This window comes from Bombus vosnesenskii, unplaced genomic scaffold, assembly GCF_011952255.1.
Source record: "Bombus vosnesenskii isolate JDL3184/JDL3185 unplaced genomic scaffold, Bvos_JDL3184-5_v1.1 scf7180000013263, whole genome shotgun sequence".
Lineage (NCBI taxonomy): Eukaryota > Metazoa > Arthropoda > Insecta > Hymenoptera > Apidae > Bombus > Bombus vosnesenskii.
In genome coordinates, this window is record NW_022882923.1 from 5,526,198 (window position 1) to 5,546,963 (window position 20,766).

At 45.7% G+C, this 20,766-nt stretch overlaps 1 protein-coding gene across 2 annotated transcripts in view; it reads right to left on the minus strand.

Moving 5' to 3' along the window:
• Nucleotides 1–20,766, minus strand: part of LOC117231344 (protein O-mannosyl-transferase TMTC2-like) — a 166,573-nt gene that overhangs the window by 5,107 nt on the left and 140,700 nt on the right. The gene's annotated exons all lie outside the window — the stretch shown is intronic.

Here is a 20,766-nt window from a genome sequence, read left to right on the forward strand (position 1 = left end):
ACCGAACATTCGCTTCATCGTGTGGATGTTTCAACGAACGAATTAACACTTTCGCCTCAAAAACCCATTTCCGTCTGCGCTAAAAACAAAAACTCCGCCAGGGGTGCTTAACGAACGGCGTCGAAGGTGCGATTAATATCGGCCGGCGTGCGATAAATCCGCGAGGAAGAAAGTAATTGGCTCGAGAGAGAAAGAGAGAAAGAGAGAGAAAGAGAGAGAGAAAGAGAGAGAGGGAAGGGGAGCGAGCAGGTACGGATGGAATCAGTTTCGGGAAGTTTTCTGATTTTCAGGACCGACGGCTGCTGCTAATGGCCGACGGAACTCGAGCCATGGACTTCTCACGGACAACGTATATATACACCTATTCGATTCTTGAATGTGTAACGCGTGTCTCTACACTCACGTCAGACACGTACAAAGGCGTTTTAGGGGTAAGGTGATCGAGGGGTGAGCACGTGAGTAGACCGTATAGACGAGAACAAGATGGGAACACAAACGACTGTGAGCGTTACGGAACGACTAACACCGAAAAGCTTCTTTCCGAGCGCACGGGCTTGCCCTCGCGTCTCCAAGTTGTAGGCTAAAACTTTTATGATTTTGTTCGTGCCGGATGTGCAGCTTGGAATAAGCAGAGGAAAGCAAACCTGCTAGATGGACCGTAAGAAGGAAAGAAAGAAAGATAGAAAGAGAAAAGAAAAGGGAGGGAGAGACAGAGAGAAGTCTCCTCGCGGGTGCAGAAGACAAATGGCAGGGAGCGTCGGGAAAGGAACGAGGTCGAATATCCAACTAACTCGTCGGACCCGATTGCCCCGTGATTCGATGGATCTCGCGTTCCGTTTCTCGTGGAAGTACTCGGTATCCGATCGGAGCTCGGAGTAATCTGTATCAGCTCCGGCAAGAATCGCGCGATTCATAAGAATTCGATCAACTCCTCGCGTTCACGTCCTCGCGATGATTTATCGTTCACCATCGTCTACGTAGTCGGCTCTTTTATTCGTCGCCGTACGATCGGGCTTGGCTACGGCCAAATTGAATCCGGCCGAATCGATTCGAATCGAACGGTTGACTTTCATCGACAGGGGGAAATTTTACCCGCACTTAGCGTTCCTCTATCCCTGTGCAAGCTTTCGATGGATGAAGAGAGAGAGAGAGGTTACGGTTCTACCGGGACTGAATGCCACGGAACGTTCCTTAAAAGGGAACGCGAGACTTTGTCTTAGAAAGATCTCTCGTTGCCAGCTTGGAAACGCGCATTGGAAGCAGAGTTTCCCGCGGTTCCGCTCGAAAGGTGAAAGCAATTGCAGGCCAGGACGCGAAAGTGGCCGCGTCGTCAAAGAATCGGCTCTTTTCAAAGTGGAACGCTCGCATTGTTTCGCCTCATTATTCACTTGAACCAGTTTCCACGAGCATCGCGTTCTCCCATTTAGTCTCTGCACGCAGTCGGCGAGTCGTCCCGTTTCATCGAACTTGTTTCCGTTCTCGCGCGTACCTTCTTCGTCGTTGTTGGCAAATCGCTTATGTATCTTATCGCCAGGCTTCGTGGAACAAACGAGCGAGTGACAACGTACAGGCAGAATGATATTCAGGCTCGGTGCGTGACTTTCGATTCCTTCAGTGAAACGGTAAAGATAACGCGACACGCTGAATAATTCGTCGCGAAAGCATCGTCTGCAAACCAGGCGTAGCTGCCCGATTGAAAAATTGAGAAGAAGCCCTGGACCGAAACTGCGAGAACTCGACGAGTACGCGCGTCGATAATAAGTTCGAGAAAGGTAAATACATAGGAACCGAAGAATTGCGAGCACATCTTGTGAAACGTTTAAGGGGGGGGGGGGGGAAGGTTAATTCGTACAAAATAAGGTATGCTTTTATGAATTATTTGTGACGATACAGTTAAAATCTCTTTATTAAAACCAATAGTACATTAAAGTATGACATTCGAAGAATACTATATAAAATTTTCACGGAGAAATATTAAAAATACGGCAATGGCAGCAATTATTCGGACGTGTCTCGGAAAAAAGGTAGAATTGTTCATAATATGGTGCTGGATCATCTGAAATCAAAAAATCAAAGTTCATTCGTTAGGTAACAGTTTTCCCCAGGTAACGCTGGGAGAGTTTTTCGAAATTTCAATTTTTCACTTTTTTGGAACACTTTGAAGGGAAAATTAGCCGCAAATTTATCAACAAATTTTCGCAAAATCGGCTAATTTTCCCTTCAAAGTGTTCGAAAAAAGTGAAAAATTGAAATTTCGAAAAACTCTCCCAGCGTTACCTGGGGAAAACTGTTACCTAACGAATGAACTTTGATTTTTTGATTTCAAATGATCCAGCACCAAGTTATGAACAATTCTACCTTTTTTCCGAGACACGTCCGAATAATTGCTGCCATTACCGTATTTTTTAATATTTCTTCGTGATAATTTTATACAATATTCTTCGAATGTCATACTTTAATGTACTATTGGTTTTAATAAAGAGATTTTAACTGTGTCGTCACAAATAATTCATAAAAACATGCCTTATTTTGTACTAATTAACATCCCCTCCCCCTTAAGCAGCAAAAGAAGGAGAAGGAGAGAGAAAGAGAGAGGGAGAGAGCGAGAGAGAGAGAGAGAGAGAGGTTTCGAAATTCCATTGTGCGGAATCATTATTCACTTGGACTACTTTTTGAGAGTATTACCCGGCGGCACGGTGTTTTCACCCAGCGGGATACCTGCGCTCGAAGTCCGCAAGATGCATGCTTTTACATGGCCATGTCATCGACGTTGAACGCCATTGTTGCCGCAAAATCACCTCTTCGAAGCGACTCTGGAAACCACCGAGGGACTGCGTTTCGCGCAGCCCTCTTCGCAAATCCTCTTCGAATTCAGTCTGTGTCTATATTTTCTAAGGGAAAATCGAGGGATAGAAAAACGCGGAGAATAGGCCCCTGGAAATTAATCGTGTTTCTTTGTTCCGAGTCAACGATAGATTGCTTTCCCTTTCCTTTCTTTCTTCTTTCCTTATTTCGTAGCCTCGCGCAAGTTGCGTCAAACAGTTTTTATAAGGTAAAAAATCGATGTCCATTTCTCGCGTTGAAGTTGGCCCTCGAGAGAGCTACGTGCTTTTATTTGTACGCAAGAATCCGCCTGGCAACGGGGGATCATGTATTCAGCGGCATGATTTCGTTGAAAATACGGCCTCGAGCTACGCTCAGAGAAGGAGGAACGGGAAAGGGGCGAGTTTCTGGAGAGCGGTGCGCCGTTCGACATTCCACTGTTCCTCGAGTGGGCTGTTTCTTCGAGAAAAATTAGGGACATAACTGTGCTTACATAAAAATCTGACGGTTCCCGGGTCCGTTCTAACAAGGAATTCATAACGGTGCCTGACGCTCGCAGTTGCAGTTTACCACCCTTCGCCCTGCACAGACTTTCTGGTTTGTTATATTTTTCTTTTTTTTTTTTTTTTTTTTTACTACGTAACTTCGCGATATCGGGACGAAAGGAGAGTGCTACGGCACCATCCCGTCTGCTGGATGAATGGTTAATCAAGCTCGAAACCCGATTTAGCGACAGCACGTCAGCCGGCCAAATTAACAGAACATTTTCCTCGAAATTTTCTGATTCGCGTCGAATCGTCGGCTCTTCATCCCGGAATAATTAATCAAGCGCGTTTCACAGGAATCTCAGTAAATCAAGCTGTGGTCTCCGCTGAAGATATTTGGCCCGCGCTACTTGAAATTTTGTCCAAGATTAACAAGACTTTTAATCGATTTCACCAACAATTCCAGACAAACCGATATCTCGATTCCACGAGCTTCAAATTTCAAAGAACGTACCGAGAGAAATTGGGGATTTCCTCGGCAGGAGGACGACGATTATCGCGATAAACTCGAGCGTGGTCGCATTGGTGGGTTTCGCGAGAATATTCCGTGTGAATTATTGGCCTTATCGACGGGCGACGCTCGCCAGCAGAACTTGGACCGCGGACCCGGTGGCTCGTTTAATTCGCCGATAATTACGTTCAAAGGTTTCGTGAGAGAGCGCCGCTGCAGCGCCAGGATCCTGGCAATTGTCGTCGAAATGCGGAGGGTGCGAACAGCTGCGGGGCGAATGCGGCGTCACGTCGTCATTGTCGTCATTGTCGTCGCCGCCTCGTGCATACCGAGTCGCCGAGTCAAGGGGGAACAAACAATTAGAACGGTAAGTCGAGCGGGCCAATTAGATGACTGACTGTGTTCGAGAACGGTGAAAGGATAGCAGTGAGAGAGAGAGAGGCTGCCACGTTAGCGATACGCAAGAGAACTAATCGCTGAGAATAATTGGATTAAATTGCGGGCTCGCGTATCGCGCATTTCAAACCTGCTGCCTGGCCTTACCTTTGATTTATACGATATCCCGGCTATCTCGATAAAACCGACAAAATCCCAGGTGTCTTGCTTTCAAAAGGTTAATTTGAAATTCAATTCGTTTTATATAATATTTATCGTAAATCACGCGGCCGAGAAACGCGGCATATTTTTCTAACGATTGGAGGAGAAAACTTAAGCTGAAAGATTAAAGTAAACACGTATTGGCGGAGCTCGAACGATTTCAATTAACGGTAACGCGTTTGGCGAAAATATAAAGCCTATAAAGGCGCCGGGTTCGCGGCGATTTACAACGCGAACGGCAACTCGCATAAATATTCAGACCGGGGCTTCAACGGATTAAGATATATTCTCGACACGTATGCAGGTAACGACGCGTGCATGCAGCCGGTCGAGCGGCGGACGAAATAATATTTTTTTCTCTCTCGCCAACCGTCTGTTTTTCTCTGTCTCCAGCGTGGATTCAATCGCAGACGCTCTGTTCTTGCTTCGAGTTTTAATCCCGCGGATTCGTCGCGTATTTCTGGCTCGTCACGGCCATTTAGCGAAACTGGATCGAAAACGCGGTCCGGTTAATCGCGCGATTATTGCGTGCTTTGTTGCTCGTGAGAGTGTCATCGCTGTTTCAAGAGGATTCGAAAGATTCACCAATAAAGGCAGGGAATTAGAGAAAGTGGTGTTTTTCAAATCTGTCTCTTTAAATACATAATTAAGGATCTCATAGGAATAAGGGAAGTTCTAATGGCGAAGAGCAGGTGGAAAGTTTTAGGAAGAAAGATATACTTACTGACGATGATATATTTTTCATTAGCGTGAAAGCTTTTGTTTATGCTTGTAGTTAAAAGGCGACGCGATTTTTCACGCAGGCACGCGGTATTTTCCTGGAATTTGCGATACTCCGATGAAAATTCGCCTGGGAACTCGTCGAACATGGCCGACGATTAATCGCGGTCGAGCGGCGCAATATTTTTTGCCGCGTCGTCAAAGAAACGTACGGTCTGGCGTTGTCATAGAAAGACGATTCCCTTCCTGCTCGCTAATGATGCTCGTTTTTCTTCCATCGTCGGCTTTCGATCGATTTAATCGCGGACAATATTTCCCGCTGCTAATCGCCTCAATTTCCTCCAAGAGTCCATAACAAAGAACGCTCTTTCCCGGTTCAATTACGACAAGCAAGCCGTGTCCCCCTTGGACTTTTAAATCATTGTTTGTTCCTAAATCGTCGTATACGGTTGTAAACTCTGATTTCACCGAAATATGTTTAATATCCTGGCAATAACTCACGTCCGTTGAATCATGAAATATCCTCAATCATCATTAATTTCCCAGTTTCCACCACAGTTTTCTATTTAAACTTTTTCGTAGCGCGTACCACGTAGCCCTTTCCCCCGTTCCGCTATAAAATTGAAATAAGAGATCCAGTAATTGAACCGTGTTCCCGTGAAACACGGGATTGCATCACGGATATTGCCGGGGGATGGTATCTTTCGGCTATCGAATTCGAAAGTGCACAATGGCTTAACGGAGATTGGTTTTCCAGGTGTTTCGCGGCGTTTCACAGGGAAAAGCCGACGAAAACATTGGCCGGTGGGCCACCGCGGCCGCGTATGGTAATTTGCGAATTAATTCCACAGCGGAGTTGCATTAAATTCGCGTTAGCTGAGCCGCGCGCATGCGGTTGCACACGCTCGACTAGAATAAACAATATTCGCGGAAAGGGAAAATTGATCAAATTCTCTCTCTCTCTCTCTCTCTCTTGCTGCCAGGATTTGTTGGACGAGAAAGTTTCGGAAATTATTTCGAATTCGCCATCGTCCTGGCTTGTATTAAATTTACATTAGATAAATACGCCCCGGTCAAACGCAAACAACGCGCTACAGCTAGAAAATGGTCCGACCTGCCCTGACACGACGATGGAACGATTCGAAATTTTGCCTCGGTTATGTCGAACCGATCGCTTTTTCGCGTGTAACTTCCGCGTGTAAAACGGGGGAGAACGAAGTGGATGACGAATCGAAGGAAAAAGAGCGAAAGCAAGTTCTCTCTGGAGTTTTCTCTTTCGTTCTTGCGATGCGTAGAAGCGACCCGGTCGAGCCGAGTAATTCCAATCGTTCTCCGAAACCTATCCTCCGGAGATTGCGAGAAGCCGATCGATTCTACGAAACGAACAATCAGACGACTGATTAGGAGCGCGTAGAGAATGGATTAATTTCTGTCTGCAATCCGATTGACGTGCTGGAGATGGAAGACAGGGGAGAGCGTTCGAGCTTTAATTCCAGCCGCATTACTCGTTTCGTATTATGGTCGCGTAATATCGAATGAAGGATCTCCCTAGGGGCAAATGGAAATTCGTTGTCTCGCCTCCGTGCGTATTTTACAATCCGTCGCATGGTGGCGGTGTCGTGTCGCGAGCAATTGTCCAAATTACCACGATGCGACGAGACATTGATTGACTGATGTTAAATCTTACAGCCGAATCTTTTTACACGTTAGGAAAACGCCATGGGAAACGACGTAGAGTAAATAGAAGAGCGATAGAAAGTTTTATTTAGAGGAGAAACTCGGCGGAAGTTGGCCAACCGGTTCTCAGATTAAACGGTTACATATTCTTTGGGAGAATTACCGCTAGAGTTACGAGAGTGGGTAGATCGAACTAACTGCGCAAATAAGTTGATATCAGTAGCCATAACGTGCGAGCAAAAAGTATCGGTGCACCTGGAAGAGCGAAAAGGAAAAGAGGTAACGAGCGCAAGGGAGCAAACTCGATAACTAATACCGCCACGTTTGTCGAAGTTTTATTTCGAGTCAGCTCAAATTTTTATTAAAGTGGAAGTATTTACGGCCACGAGTTGCCAAGAAAAAAGAGCAAAGATAACGAGGCCAGCGCAATAGAATGTTTATTGCGTCTAGTTTCGCGTCATAAAGCTAACTGCGAAAGAGAGGGGAAAAAACAACGAGAGCACGACCAGTAGTTAAAAGTTCTGTCCCGGCTAAAAGGTCTTTGCGTCTTGACGAAACTTTCTTCTGGTCTCTGCACTTAACCGTCCTACTCGTTAAATTATGTTAAATCGATCGCTCGGCCTGTCGCTAAGACGATCTTTGATTCAAACGATGATTCATTCGTCTAATTAGCGATCGATCATCTTAGCACGAGCCGATATATTATTTTCAAATAAATTTCTGTCGCAGAACATATTCTGTGTGTGTGCCACGAGTCGTGAAATTTGCAACGAGCAAGAAATGAAGATACTGAAACCCGTGAAATTCGATTATAGTGGCGAGCGTTCGTTCAAACGATCGACTGTCCGATTATTCTCTCGTTAATTGTCTTTCATTTGATCTGTATTGGACGTACAAACATTCCAGTCGTTTCGCCATGATTTCGTGATTTTTCACGATCCTTTGTTTATCTCGTGGGATAACAAACAATGTTTCTCACTATTTCCAAATTATATCGAACTGTCGAGTAGCGTAGAGATAAATTACAATTCGCGCGATCCTCGAAATTTTCAAAAAATATTTCCGCCGAATTTGACGCGTCGCACCGTTGACTGGAAAGAGGAAATCCACTTAAAAATTCTGGGAATACGTAGGTGACGGCGAGTTATCTGCGGTGGACAGACGATTTTTTCCGACCCGTTTATCCGCTGTTATCCGATTCAACGCGACATTTTAATCAGACTCGAAAATTAACGCAACCAAAGTAATTATCAGTGTCGCTCGTAAATCATCCTCTGTACCAGTCGGAGAGATCTCGCAGAGAAAAGCTCGGGAATTCGGTTCTTGCGCGGCGCCAAGGACGGCAGTGAAATCTGATCGCGAAAAAGGCTGGTCGCGAACGACGAGTAAATTGTCGCGGACGTCAATCGATCGTCGTGGATGCGTTTCATTTCCCTTCTTTTCTTACATTTGGACGATCGTCTGGCTCGATTCGGATCGTTCGATTCGCCGCTGGTTCCTTTCCACTTGTTCGCTCACGCTGTTCCCAACCGTTGAAAACTTTCATCTTCCTCCTCTTCCTTTTCCTCCCGTTTTCGTGAAGCGACCGGGTCTCGGACGGCTATGACATTCCACGAGTGGAACGCGTCCCACGTCGAGAATCACGAATTTCCGATAATCGTGTTCTTCGTGCACACAGAAGTCCACAGACGGAGAGGAAGAAAGAAGATCGCCTCCTTAGCGTATTATTCCAAAGTTTCGTCCGATTTTCCACGCCAACGGCCAGCCAACCTCTGGACTTTGCTGGGGAAACGCGACCGGGGGTCATCGCGATAAAACATCGGAAACTGGCGAAACTCCGCTGTAATCTTGCCGGTGATGTTTTACCCCCGTACCTACACTTTGAATCGAGATCTCGGTTCACGTGCACGCGGCAACGAGCGTGTGTTACTTCGTGCCGCGTGTACGTGTACGTTTCCACGTGTTCTTCTCTTTCTGTCGTCGTCGAAACGCCAGTTGCTCCATTTGTGCGGGTCTGCTCGAGCGTGTGTTTGTTTGCCCAAGTATGAGTACACGTTTGTCCGTGTTTGCGCGCGTGAGGTGTACACGGACGACGTCGTAAAGTCCTGAGAGATATCGCAGCAGCGATTAGACCCTCGTTTCGGGAACTAAATTTCGCCGGGTCCCGAGCAACCTTTGCGCCCCACCTCTTCCTTCCTCGACCATTTCTCGTGCGTCTATTTTCGCACGATTCAGACCTCGACCGTCATTCAGCATCACAGGCGGCCTTCGTTCCATCAACGGCAGTCTCTCTATCCACGACTTCTTCGCTTATTTGATCCGGCCCTTGCTTCACGAGAAATCGATAACGGACGCCGCTTTTTCACGAGGTACCACGGCTTTGACTTTCGACCACAGAGAGACCCTCGAATGGAGTACGTAAACGAGCTCCTGCGGAGTTTCTTGGGTCGTTTGCGGCTTCTAGCGGAATATGGACTTTGTTCGTGTATCCAAGTGAACTATGTTCCGGTTAGCGAGAAATGTATCTATATGAAACGCCTCTGGATGAAATCAAAATTGACCATTCGAGCGATTGCACTATGTTGCAACCGCGAGGCGTGGAATTTTGGTGAAAGGTTTCCTTCTCTATCGGTCGATCTATAGAAAAACGAATCACGCTCTAATATCTGAAATTCCCAGAGGTTTGGTCCGGCCGATGACCACGATAGGTCGACGAAGGGAACAGAGGAAATACGATATACCACGAGTCTCTCGATACCATCGAACGGTTTGCAAACAACTATTTTCGTTTTTCCGATTGCTCTCGATCTCCGGTATACCTGGCCAGGTCAGAGTCTTAAGTATCGCGGTACTTTGAACATCGTTCCCCGTGAAATTAAATTTCCTTCGGTCGCCGAGGATGATTTTTATCTCCCTCTCTCTCTCTCTCTTTTTCTCTCTCTTGTTGGTTCAATTGCACGGGAAGGAAATTGAATCGTCCGGAATTGTTTTCAGTTTGAAGGTAAAGAGACCGAGAGGGGAACGAGTATAACGCGAAAAGAACGAGAGATGGAACGAAATTATAGTTTTATGGGCCAGGAAAATATCCTACGGGAACTCTGGCCGATTATTTTTGCGTCGTTTCAATGGCTAAACTAATTCACAAGATGGTGCCAAACCGCTCGTGACAACATTCATGAGACTGTCTTCCGATACTTTCTTACTTTGGTGTTACTACACCAGCTGACCCGTACATTTTCGGCGCCACATGACGCAAACTTTCCGAATTTTTCGTCACCAGAGTTTCAAAGAGAAACCGATGTCGAACCGAGCCGTAATTTTTTGCAGCTGGAACCGCCTGTCGGTCGAATTAGCGTGGCAGTAGCAAAGGACGGCCTTAATCAGACACGGTTGGATCGATAAACGAAGAGAAATATGACCGATGAAAGCTGGAGGTTCCGACGGCTGCGACCGTCCAATGGAAACCGATCGCTGGTCATTTTTCTCGATTTCGTAAAACGTATTATTCCTTCCGTTCTTACACAAATATCCGCATTCGTGCATTGTTGCGACCTCTCAACTAGGTGGCGATCAGTTAAATTGCAACTGTTCGGTTGTGATCGCGAATCTTGAACGATATTAACGCTCGAGGTGAACGGAGATTAAAGAGTTGTAACATGCTTACGATTTGCATTGTTACGTCCGGTGACTCTTTACGTTCGAGGCGGCCACCAGCTGTGCACATAGAATTAATCGGATCGCGATAATCCTAAGGAACTGTCATAAAACGAGGCTTTTTGATTTTCCGTTAAGGCCGTCAAATGGCATAAAACATCTTCGAGTCAAGAGGTTCCTTGTGGTTATTGCTCCATCAGGTAAAAATTGGGGAAACGTTGGTTTTCCCATCTTTCCTGGGATTCCACCCGCAAGCGACCAGTGGTGGGGCGATCATCACCGAGTAAGAGTTTTCTTTTGCGACAGCATCGCCACCGGACTTCACTGGTTCATCATCTTTAGAACAGTCAACATCTCTTTATCGGCTTTACATCCTTGGATCATTCACCTATCTCAATTATTAATATATGATATACAGGGTGGTTGGTAACTGGTGGTACAAGCGGAAAGGGGGTGATTCTACGCGAAAAAAAAAGTGGAAAATATAGAATAAAAATTTTTAGTTTGAGGCTTTGTTTTCGAGAAAATCGACTTTGAATTTTCGCTCGGTACGCGTGCACTTTATCGCGTCGCGACTGGTCGAAAAAACCTGCATGTTTATTTCAAGTGTTTTGCACGAACGCAAGTCTGGTTTAAACGTAAGAGTAGTTTAAACGCAAGAGTATGAAACGCAAGTGAGAGCGTGTTGAACGTAAGTCCTTATTCTCGAGACACCTGGTGCTTGTATTCTAAGTGTCAGTCTGGGGCCTGTGTTTTCGTCAACGCTTTCTGTCCAATCCTCCGACTGTAGAATTGTTGTGAGCGTCTTGTGCGTACCTCATCGAGGGTGTGTCCTGTTTACGAAATCGTCCGGTGGTCTATCGTCGAGTTCTCATCTGATGTCGAAAATTATGACACGTCGTTTGCTATTGAGCGGATCCGTCGAAACCGGGTCCTTAATCTAAGGTACCAATCAAGCTGTCGACGTGGTCCGAGTTGTAACTTTACACCATGCAGTGTGGGAAATTTCAACTTCTGAAAAATAGCAGATGTGATGTCCATATGGTAAACTGAGGATAATCTTACGTGCATAATTCCAACGTTGCCGTTACCTGTTACCGTTCGACTTGCTTCGTATGAGCGTTACCACCCTGCGTATCCACTTTAAGAATCGAGCTTAACTAAACCGAAAATACAGCGCTACGCCGTGTTCTAAGGTACAATCGACTAAACCTACCAACTTCTATTAAACATAAACTCACTCGGGCCCGTTCGAACAAAAGCTTCAGGGAACAGGGGATCCTTTCTGCCTCGATAAGGATTCAAGCTGTCCATTTAAACGAAGGTCGTATTATTTCCTTCGCCGGTTCCATTGAATCCCGAAGAATTTCGTCGGCGAACAAGAAGAAGTCCGCGGATGAAAGGAGTCGAGGCCGCGCGCGGCGTAATAAGCATCGCGAAGAAGGAGAGAGAGAAAGGAGGAAGGAAGGAAGGAAGGAAGGAAGGAAAGCGGCATTGCTTCTACCAAGGAGGATTTCATTACTTAAAAAGATGCCAGGTTTCTCTCCTTTGCTAACGTTCTTCTCTCGGATGTTCTGTGGTCGCGGGTGATTCGCGGTCGGCAGTCGTGGTGCGCGCGCGAAATGGCCAGGCGGCGAGTAATCAGGGAAAGAAGATGAGACCGCGGCATTAACGAAGCTTCGACGTGGTCTTTTGAATGCGTCACACGCGCTCAAAAGCTGCTCCTTCTGCTGGTTTCTGTTCCAGTTGCCCGAAGAACGGGCGACCGAGTTTCCAGAAACTCGAACGAGCCACAAGCAGAGTAGTGAGGTGTTAGCACAGCGGTATTGCAGCGCTGAAGAACAAAGGAAGCGAGACGCGGACCGTGTAAAAAGCAAAAGTGTTTAATTCGAGAGAGTAGAAGGGAACGACGTGCGGTGGGGGATGGGGTGTGACCGCGAAACGTGGCTCTGTCCTCCTTTCTTTCTCGCGATATCCCGCCGTTTTTCCCCATCTTGTTCTCTCTTCGTACGTTCTGTTCGCGATTTAGCACGCGCAAAAGTTGTGGCGATGGTCGCCGGTGCGCGAAAGTTTCACAGGGGTTGGTGCTGCGACGAAGGAGGACAGGAAGAGAAAAAGGCAGAGGAGGGACGATACAATGGACGTTCTTCTGGAAGATTAAAGTGCGCCGCTACGCCGGAAGACCAAGCTGCCGGCGAATGGTTCGCGTTAAAATTAAAATTGCAGACAAAAACCTTCGCACGATGGGATATGGTTCGCGCGAAGCCAGCCCGCGGTTCGATGCGACTGGAAGTGGGCCGTGTAATTTAAAAGCTATTCCGGTAGTCTTAACGGACTCTTGGAAGCCACGTTAGTCGGGTATTAGATCGTGCAATAAGTTCTACCGCGATGCGTTAATATTCTATGAGAAGGTTTTTAAGAGAGAAGATCAGCGAATAATAGGGTTCTTTAACTCTTTTTAAATAGTTTTACCCTTTACATTTATATTATAGGAGTTTCGCGATGAAAATAAAAAATTGTTACGATTTCGCGATCAAGTAATACGAATTCACGTTCGCGTTGGTGATTTCAATTAACAAGATCTCAATTAATCGAGCTCCAATTAAAATTTCGTACCAGTGTCACAGCGTTTCCGAAATTGTTCAGAATTCCGCCAGTTGTAACTTGAATACTCGGCAACTTAGCTTCGACATCGGCCATTTATTAATTTCGTTAAATGAGAACACTGTAAAAATTGCCTGTACATTTATACGCGACGACCAGCGAAAATAGAATATCGATAATTTGTCGTGTAAACACGCGATCGACGACGTGTTCGAATTTTTTCCTCGTATATTCTACGAGTTACGTTCGTTTCGCGTTATCACGAGTCGCATAGAACTCGCGATGACGCGTTTTACCGCGGCATCGACGTTTCTCTTCGCTTTAATCACCGTTGCATCGGTTATTCGAACAGACTTTCTCTATAGCGTTGAAATCGCAACGATAATGACGATATTTCCTGATGTAACGTATGAAAATTTGAGCACACACCGGCTTGAAATCGTGGAAAGCGTCGAGGCGCTTCCGACGGATTGGAAATCCGCGAATGTTTGATTACTGGGAACATCCATTTGCGTCTGTCTAGCCATTAAATTCACCGCGGCTGATCGTTTACGGTCGAAATCGCGTTCAAATTTTCTGAAACAGTCGCGTTATTTCCATCATCCAAGTTCTATAGTCGTTCGCGGAGCGACATGCTCTTTCAAGTTTTCAACGATCACCGGTAGTTTCGTAGTCGACGATGACAGTAATATCGGAAAACGATAGAAGAGAAAATAAAATTCCGCATTGTCACTCGCTAATCTGCCTCGATTTAATCAACCAGCGACTTCCAAGAAATTTCACCGGCTTGTTTCTTTCTTTCCACGCCTCTATCGAATACCTTTAGATTTGCTTTCGGTTTATAAAGCTGTGAAGCCAACGAACCCGCCTCGAGGGAACGGAGAACTCTATCAAGCTGCTAAGGAAAAAAAAAAAAAAAAGGAGCCGGTCGGAATGGAACATTATCGACTCTATTATACCACGACTACGAATACTCCCCGCCGCGTCGCGGTCTCGCTCCCTAGGGTAACCCTCCAAGTGTTCGAGACGCGAGCACCATGAACGTGACGTTCGATTTTACCATTTCTAGACTGGTCGACCTCTCAAAGACATCCCATCCTCTCACGACGAAGAAAAAGAGAAAAAATGAACGAAAGCAAACCCTGATTTCTGCTTCTCACGCGTATGAGTTTCCCTCCTAAACCTAGTAATCGCACCTTCTATTTCCAGTTTCGCCGCCAATCAGACGGCGTACGACGCAAAAAGCGAATCTCGCGGTCTTAACCTCGACCGAGGATCGTATCGGAGTATAGCGTGGAGAAAGAAGGAATTTCAGAGGGATTTGACGAGCTCTCAACGAATCTACAGGGTAATGGGGATGCACGAAGGAAGGTCGCGTTCTTCGTGAAATTACGAAACGGGACGACACGATGGTAGAATTCATGTTAGAGGGGAGGGCAGAGTAAAGTTAGATCCGTGGGCAGCTATGTCGAGGAAATGAGGTACATAGGGATGAACGGAATGGAGATTGGGGAGAGTGTACGCGCGTGCACTGTGTAGAGCGGGGAAGATCATAGAAGAAGGGTGGACAGAGAGAAGATGGAAAGTAGATGGGGTCGCGAAATTACCTCGAGCGGCATTGTATGTCGGCCGGAGGGTTTCAAGCACCTAATTAGCCACTTAAACAGCGCGGCACAAAGAGACCCTCTGTTATTAAAACGACATATGAAATGATCGGTCCTCTTTTTTTTTTTTTTTTTGAACAAAAGGAACAGTCGATGGGGAGTTTTCGGTCGTGTCTTCGATGTACGGTCTATTTCACTGGAAACGATTGTCGAGAGGAGCTTTGAAAATATCTTTCTCTTTGCGATAAATGAAATTGACGTATGAAGTCTCGATATGGAAGATTCATGTTAGAACAATTCTTTCGTTGGTCGACTGTTTTTCTTCGAGCAATTAAAGCCACGTGCATGGACGATGTAAATATGTATATTTCCTTTTTCATGCATAAACCGTTTATTATTATTTTCAATTTAAAAATCATTATACACATTATACTCATAACCTGTTTTATAAGCGATGGTGCACGAAAGAAATGCAAATTGATTTTACTTAAATAAACGTATGTTCTTTGTTGAATATTTTATATATTGGAATATTTGCGTTTCTACAAAAAAAGTACACAGAGTTTATCTTTTACGATGATACGGTTTATCGGTGAGCTGATCTTCGTGAATAATAAATCATTTGCAACTATCGTCGCTGGATAGCGATATCCAGGACGAGGGATTACTCTTTCTCAAACTTGAAACAATTAATCGCATTCTTCGAATTATTTGTAGATCCCTTCATGGAGTTTGTTCAAAGTTCTTACAGTGGAGCAACGTGGAATTTCTTGGCGAAACACTTCGACACTGGACGAGAGAGAAAAGAAGCAAATAGAGGACAAACAGCGATAATGATTCTCACTGCCGTTTTTATTGAACGATCAAGAGCGAACAGGGAGTGTGAGAGAGCCCCGAGGGTTGGTTGATTAACGAAATCGAGGCGTGTCACGCACCGTTCCGTGCTGGATATCTGTACACGTTGTGAGGGTAAAATGAAAAGGGGTCGAAACTTTCCGGTTATTAATTTTTTTTAGCTGGTGATTTTCCGGGAACTTGGTCGAGTACCCACAGGAGTCGCCAAGTTTTTTCTCTCGTAACTGATAACACTGTTAGAAGGGGGTGAACATTTTGGGGTCCATTTCGTCGTCGTATCCGCGATAAATTAATTATTATCCGTGATATACATGATATTCCTAGTTCCACGATTGAAATATCTTTCGTGTTCCTGAGTCGAGAGTTCGAGAGCTGTATTTATGTGTTCTCGATTAATGCGACGATGTCGCAAACTTGCTTGTCTTCGATAACTTATGGGAGCGGAGAAAAGGAAACGAAATGGAAGAAGTTTCAGGCGATTCAATCGATATACTGGAATCAATTGAGAACCATATCACTCTGACGTCTGCTTATTAATCTTGATTCGCTGCAGCTTTCTTACTCTGTCCAAAAGAGCTGAGTTTATTAATCATACAAAAGAATTCCGATATTTCTTACGTCGTAAGGCTCGTCACGCCTATTTCTTTCTAACGTTATATACAATTCGTTGCATTGTAACGAGAGAAAAGAAAAATACAAGACAGAGGATGAAGGAGAGGAAGGCGATTGTAAAAGAAAAGTGGACGAATTTGCCGCTGGATTTATTCCTAAGATTTTCTAGTTCTCCGTCACACGGATGAAACAGTTAGCCAAGGATTTTCCAGAATCTTAGAGTAACACGAATATCTTTAATGGCGACTATATAAGAGCCATCAGACATTCGCGTCCCCTGGGCAATATTTCGCTAATTGAACGCCATTGCATCGAGGAAGCGTCGTAAGCTTGTCAGAAGAGATAATTCCAGCCTTCGTCAGTGTAAACGCGACGTCGCAACGACGTCGTTCGTAGAGTCACGAGCACGGATGTTTCAGGACATTTATTATCCGCTGCTAGAGCACGGAGGATGGATGGTAGAAAGGGTCACGGAATGAAAAAGTCTGACGAAAGCTGCAGACAGAAACCGTGCACGCCGGCTGTCGCTGCACGGTCGCGAATTCTTTGCGATTCCCGAGCGAGGTGCATAATTACGAGTGCACAAGCGCATAATAGATAGCGGAGCCGGTGCAGGCTTTCGTCGAGGGTCGGGCTCTTTTCTGTCGTTGCAGAAACCGCGCTCGATAGTTCGTGTCTGTGCGAGAGCCTGCCTCTCCATTGTCTCATTATCATGATCCGTGATTGTCGTCGACGTCTGTTCACCGGGTTTCTCTCTTTTCCTCCGGCACCGCCGACCCTGAAAACACTCCGCCGATTCTCTAACGATGTCTCTCGTCTAGCGATGATTTGTTTCGTTTTACCTCTCTCTCCTACCTTCTCCGTGGTTTCTTCGTCCTCTTTCTCTTTCCCTTCTTCTCGTTTGCATCATTTCGATTTGTTCGACGATCCGCTTCGCTCGGGGCGAACAGACGATTCGCCGATTAATTTACTTCTCGCAGGCAACCGCGAGTCTCTAGCTTAAATCAGCAGCCAGGTCGACCGATTCGTCGAGGTACCAGAACAACAGATGAAATTTTTGACGTTCATTAAAGACGGAGTTACCTTCCAGCTTACTGTGTTCCTGCTCGTTTCTCCCTCCGTTTTCGTTACAACGATACTCTCGACTCGCTCGCTTCCGCGTAATAACTCTAACTTCTCCGCGCTGTTGGAAATAAGACAATAAATTCTGCAGCGACTAAATAGCGATAAATTACGCGCAACGACTAATTGCCGGGCTAAGTGCGAACGAATGCGACGATAAATTAAATCCTGGTAATGAGTTATGAAACAGCCGGCGTTCAGCTGGTCGACGAAGTTCGATGATGTTACTCTGTTGACGAAGGGGAAACAGAGAAACGAAGAGGGGAAAACGAGTGTGACGAAGGTAAATTGTGTTATGAAAAGATTGTTATTAAGGATGGATGTTAATCCTTGGTTGGTTGAGCTCGCGTTACGCGTGTTCCACGACTGGGCCGAGCGATCGCGTTCAAAGGCGATTTCTACGAAATGTAAGTAAATTACCTGGGATTTAATAGTCTTGGTCACGTGATATACCGTCGGTTAACATATGTAACAAGCAGCCTACACGGTCACGTGACACGCGATAAAAAGGCCGCGACACGGCTCGCGATTTTCGTTTACCTATTTTTGTACGAGTCTCGATAAGTAGCTTGTAAACAGCGACCGGGACTGGCTTTCACAAAGCCCCGCCCAGGTTATTTTTCTGAATTCAATTTTTGGACGTCCTTGTGTACCTCGTTTGAGTACACAGTAGATCTCATGAGCGAGTTTATATGGAAAAAATCGTTTATACGGAAGATGTTGATCATTCTTGCGTGCTGAGGAAAATCGTGTAAATGTGTAAAATATAGACCCGTATGAAATGACGATTTAGGCTTCAAATTGAGGAACAACTCAGAGAATGCACGTGCAGATTTAATTGCATGTGTCAAGAATGCGTGTTACGCGTATTAGCACGAAGGATCTTGTTGAAACGTCGAAGAGTTGAGAAAATGATCGAAGCGTTGATCAGAGAGAAAGAGTTCCAAAGAGTTTGTTATTTTTATCTCAAAAATATAACCCGCTCTCGATTAAACGTTTCTAGCGTCGTCTCTTGAACCTAGCTTCCAAATTGTTCTCGAATTATTAAAACTCGAGCGCGGATTTGGATAAGAGAGTTCAGTCAGTTTTGATAATGATTATCGTCGGAGTGGAGGTAGACGTTACGAGTAGTTACAACTCGAGAGTTGAGAAGTTTTTCCCGAAGTGGCTCGGTATAATAACTCGAGCCAGGCGGACAGCAGCAAAAGAGAATCGGAAAAAGTCGAGCGCGATGCTGTTCGCATAAGCCACCGATATCACTCTGCCGGGCAATTTAAAGTTACGATTCGAGAGGGTATCTGGCTGTCCGAACGGCCGTGAATTCCAAGCTCGACGACGTTATCACACGGTCCAGCTCTTTCCTCGTGCAACTTTCGTCCCGTGGTCGCTGGTATTTCTTCCGATTTCCAGCGGAAATGCACGCGTGCCGTCGAACGATCGAATCATGAAATCTCCGAGCGTCGTTCCCTCGCAAATTCTTCGTCGTAATTTCGTCGAACGGATGGACGATCGATTATAACGCGTCGCGATTCTTCGTCGGAAGGTAACACTGCCGGTGACCGAGAAATTCCAACGATTTTCAGAATTCAGGCGCGTACGCGCGGCATTTCTCGATCTTTCGACTGGGTCACCTTGGCGCGAGATTCTTCGTCGCAATTTCAACCAACGAGTTAGCGAGCGCAACTTAACGTTCGCCGATCGAACGAGGGATAAAACGAAAGGATATATACATATATATAGCGAGAGAAAGACAAAGAGAGAGAAAGAGAGAGAGAGAGAGAGAGATAGTCGGATCGGCTCCTCGGGTCGCAGAGACGTTGCCCGCGGGGAATGCAAAAAGCTCGAGCCGGAGGAATTTCAATTTGCCCCGATATCAAATATTTCGGATTCTCGTGTCGTCGGTGAGAAGGGTTTAATCAATTAGACGGATCAACTAGGCTGGGAGAAAAGTTTCCGTGGAAACGTGCCAGCGTGATCTCTTTGGATTCGTCGATCGTGGAACATAGTTTGAACGAATCGTAGCTACGAAACGGTGGCGCAACACGACACTTAGGGGATGAAAGGGTCGAGAGAAGGATGGTACACGGGTAATGTAGCGTGTACATGATAAAAGCAATGCGGAAGTGAATAATAAAAAGGGGTAGCTGCTTCTAACATCTCGAAATGGTCGTACCGTGATAAATTATTAATACCGTTTAGCTAGAAATTTGCCGACATTTGCATGGAAATTCATCGGTGACCCGTTGGATGTTGCGGTGTGTATAGAATTCGGAATGTACCATGGCGCTATCTGTTCGTTCCATGGATGTTTTTACAGTGGACGGTCGCGCGCGCGCAAATTATTCCGCGTTTCGATACCGCATCCCGGCGATTGGTTCCGCGTCAGGCCGCGTGAAAATTACGCACAACCACGCCGAGTGGAACGCGCCGATTGCCTTCCCTTTCCCACAGAAATAGCCACGGATTAATGAAAACTAACCCCTATTCCACTATCTTGCCGGTGTTCTCTTTCTATGCAACTTTTTCCACGATACAATTTTATTATGGTCGTGTTCCGATCGATTGGATGCCGCTTTTCACTTTGCGCGAGCTTGTTAGTTGATCGTTTGGTCCACTACGAGGATTATTACCAATGGATTCGAATAAAAGATTGGATATGTCGCATTGTACGCGCTCGATATTGACACGAATTTTTTTATATTGGAAACATTTCATGTATATTCATGAAAATGCGATTGACTATTTTTTCAATTCGTTCTGCGCTATCCTCAAAATAGCATGAAATATTAAGATAATGTTATAGCGTAAGTGGCAGTGATTTCAGACTTACGAGTTTGAGAGAAAATATTCGTCGACCGCCTGGTTGGCTTAATTGGAAAACAAGCAGTCCGGCAAGCGGAGGATATATCCGGAGTTCGAATCCCGGTGTCCAGTAAAAATCGATCGACCGAATATTTTTCTTCCTACGATAGAATAAATTAGCATCGAGGAAAATCCGAAAAAATAAAAAGAATCTGTTGGACATTCGTAATACCCGTAAGAGAATGGCGCGGGAGAAAGATATACAAGAAAAAAACTACCCCTGCATGATATTTACGAGGAAATTCCTTCGACGAGTAGTGAATTGTTACCGGAACATCGCTTTTAAGGAGGCCGAAACGTATCAAGAAATCGTATCCTAGTTCGGTATTTCCAACGGCCGCACCGGAAATGCGCAGCTACGACTCGGCATCCGGAACAACCCGGCGCATCTGGGCGACGTTTCTCGCTTGTGCAAGTGTGTACCCTCGCGCCGCCAGACGACGGGGCAACGCGGAAAACCGTGTGCACGAAAGGCGCGGTGATGTGTAGTCTGCGGCGAGAGCCCCGAGAAGGCAAAAATACTTTTTTCATATAAATTGTCGCGCAGGAATTCGACGATGCGCTGAACAAAACACCCGGCCACGCTACGAGCACGTAGAAAGCACGGAGCCAGTGTGACCTGGCTGGTACACGCCAGAAT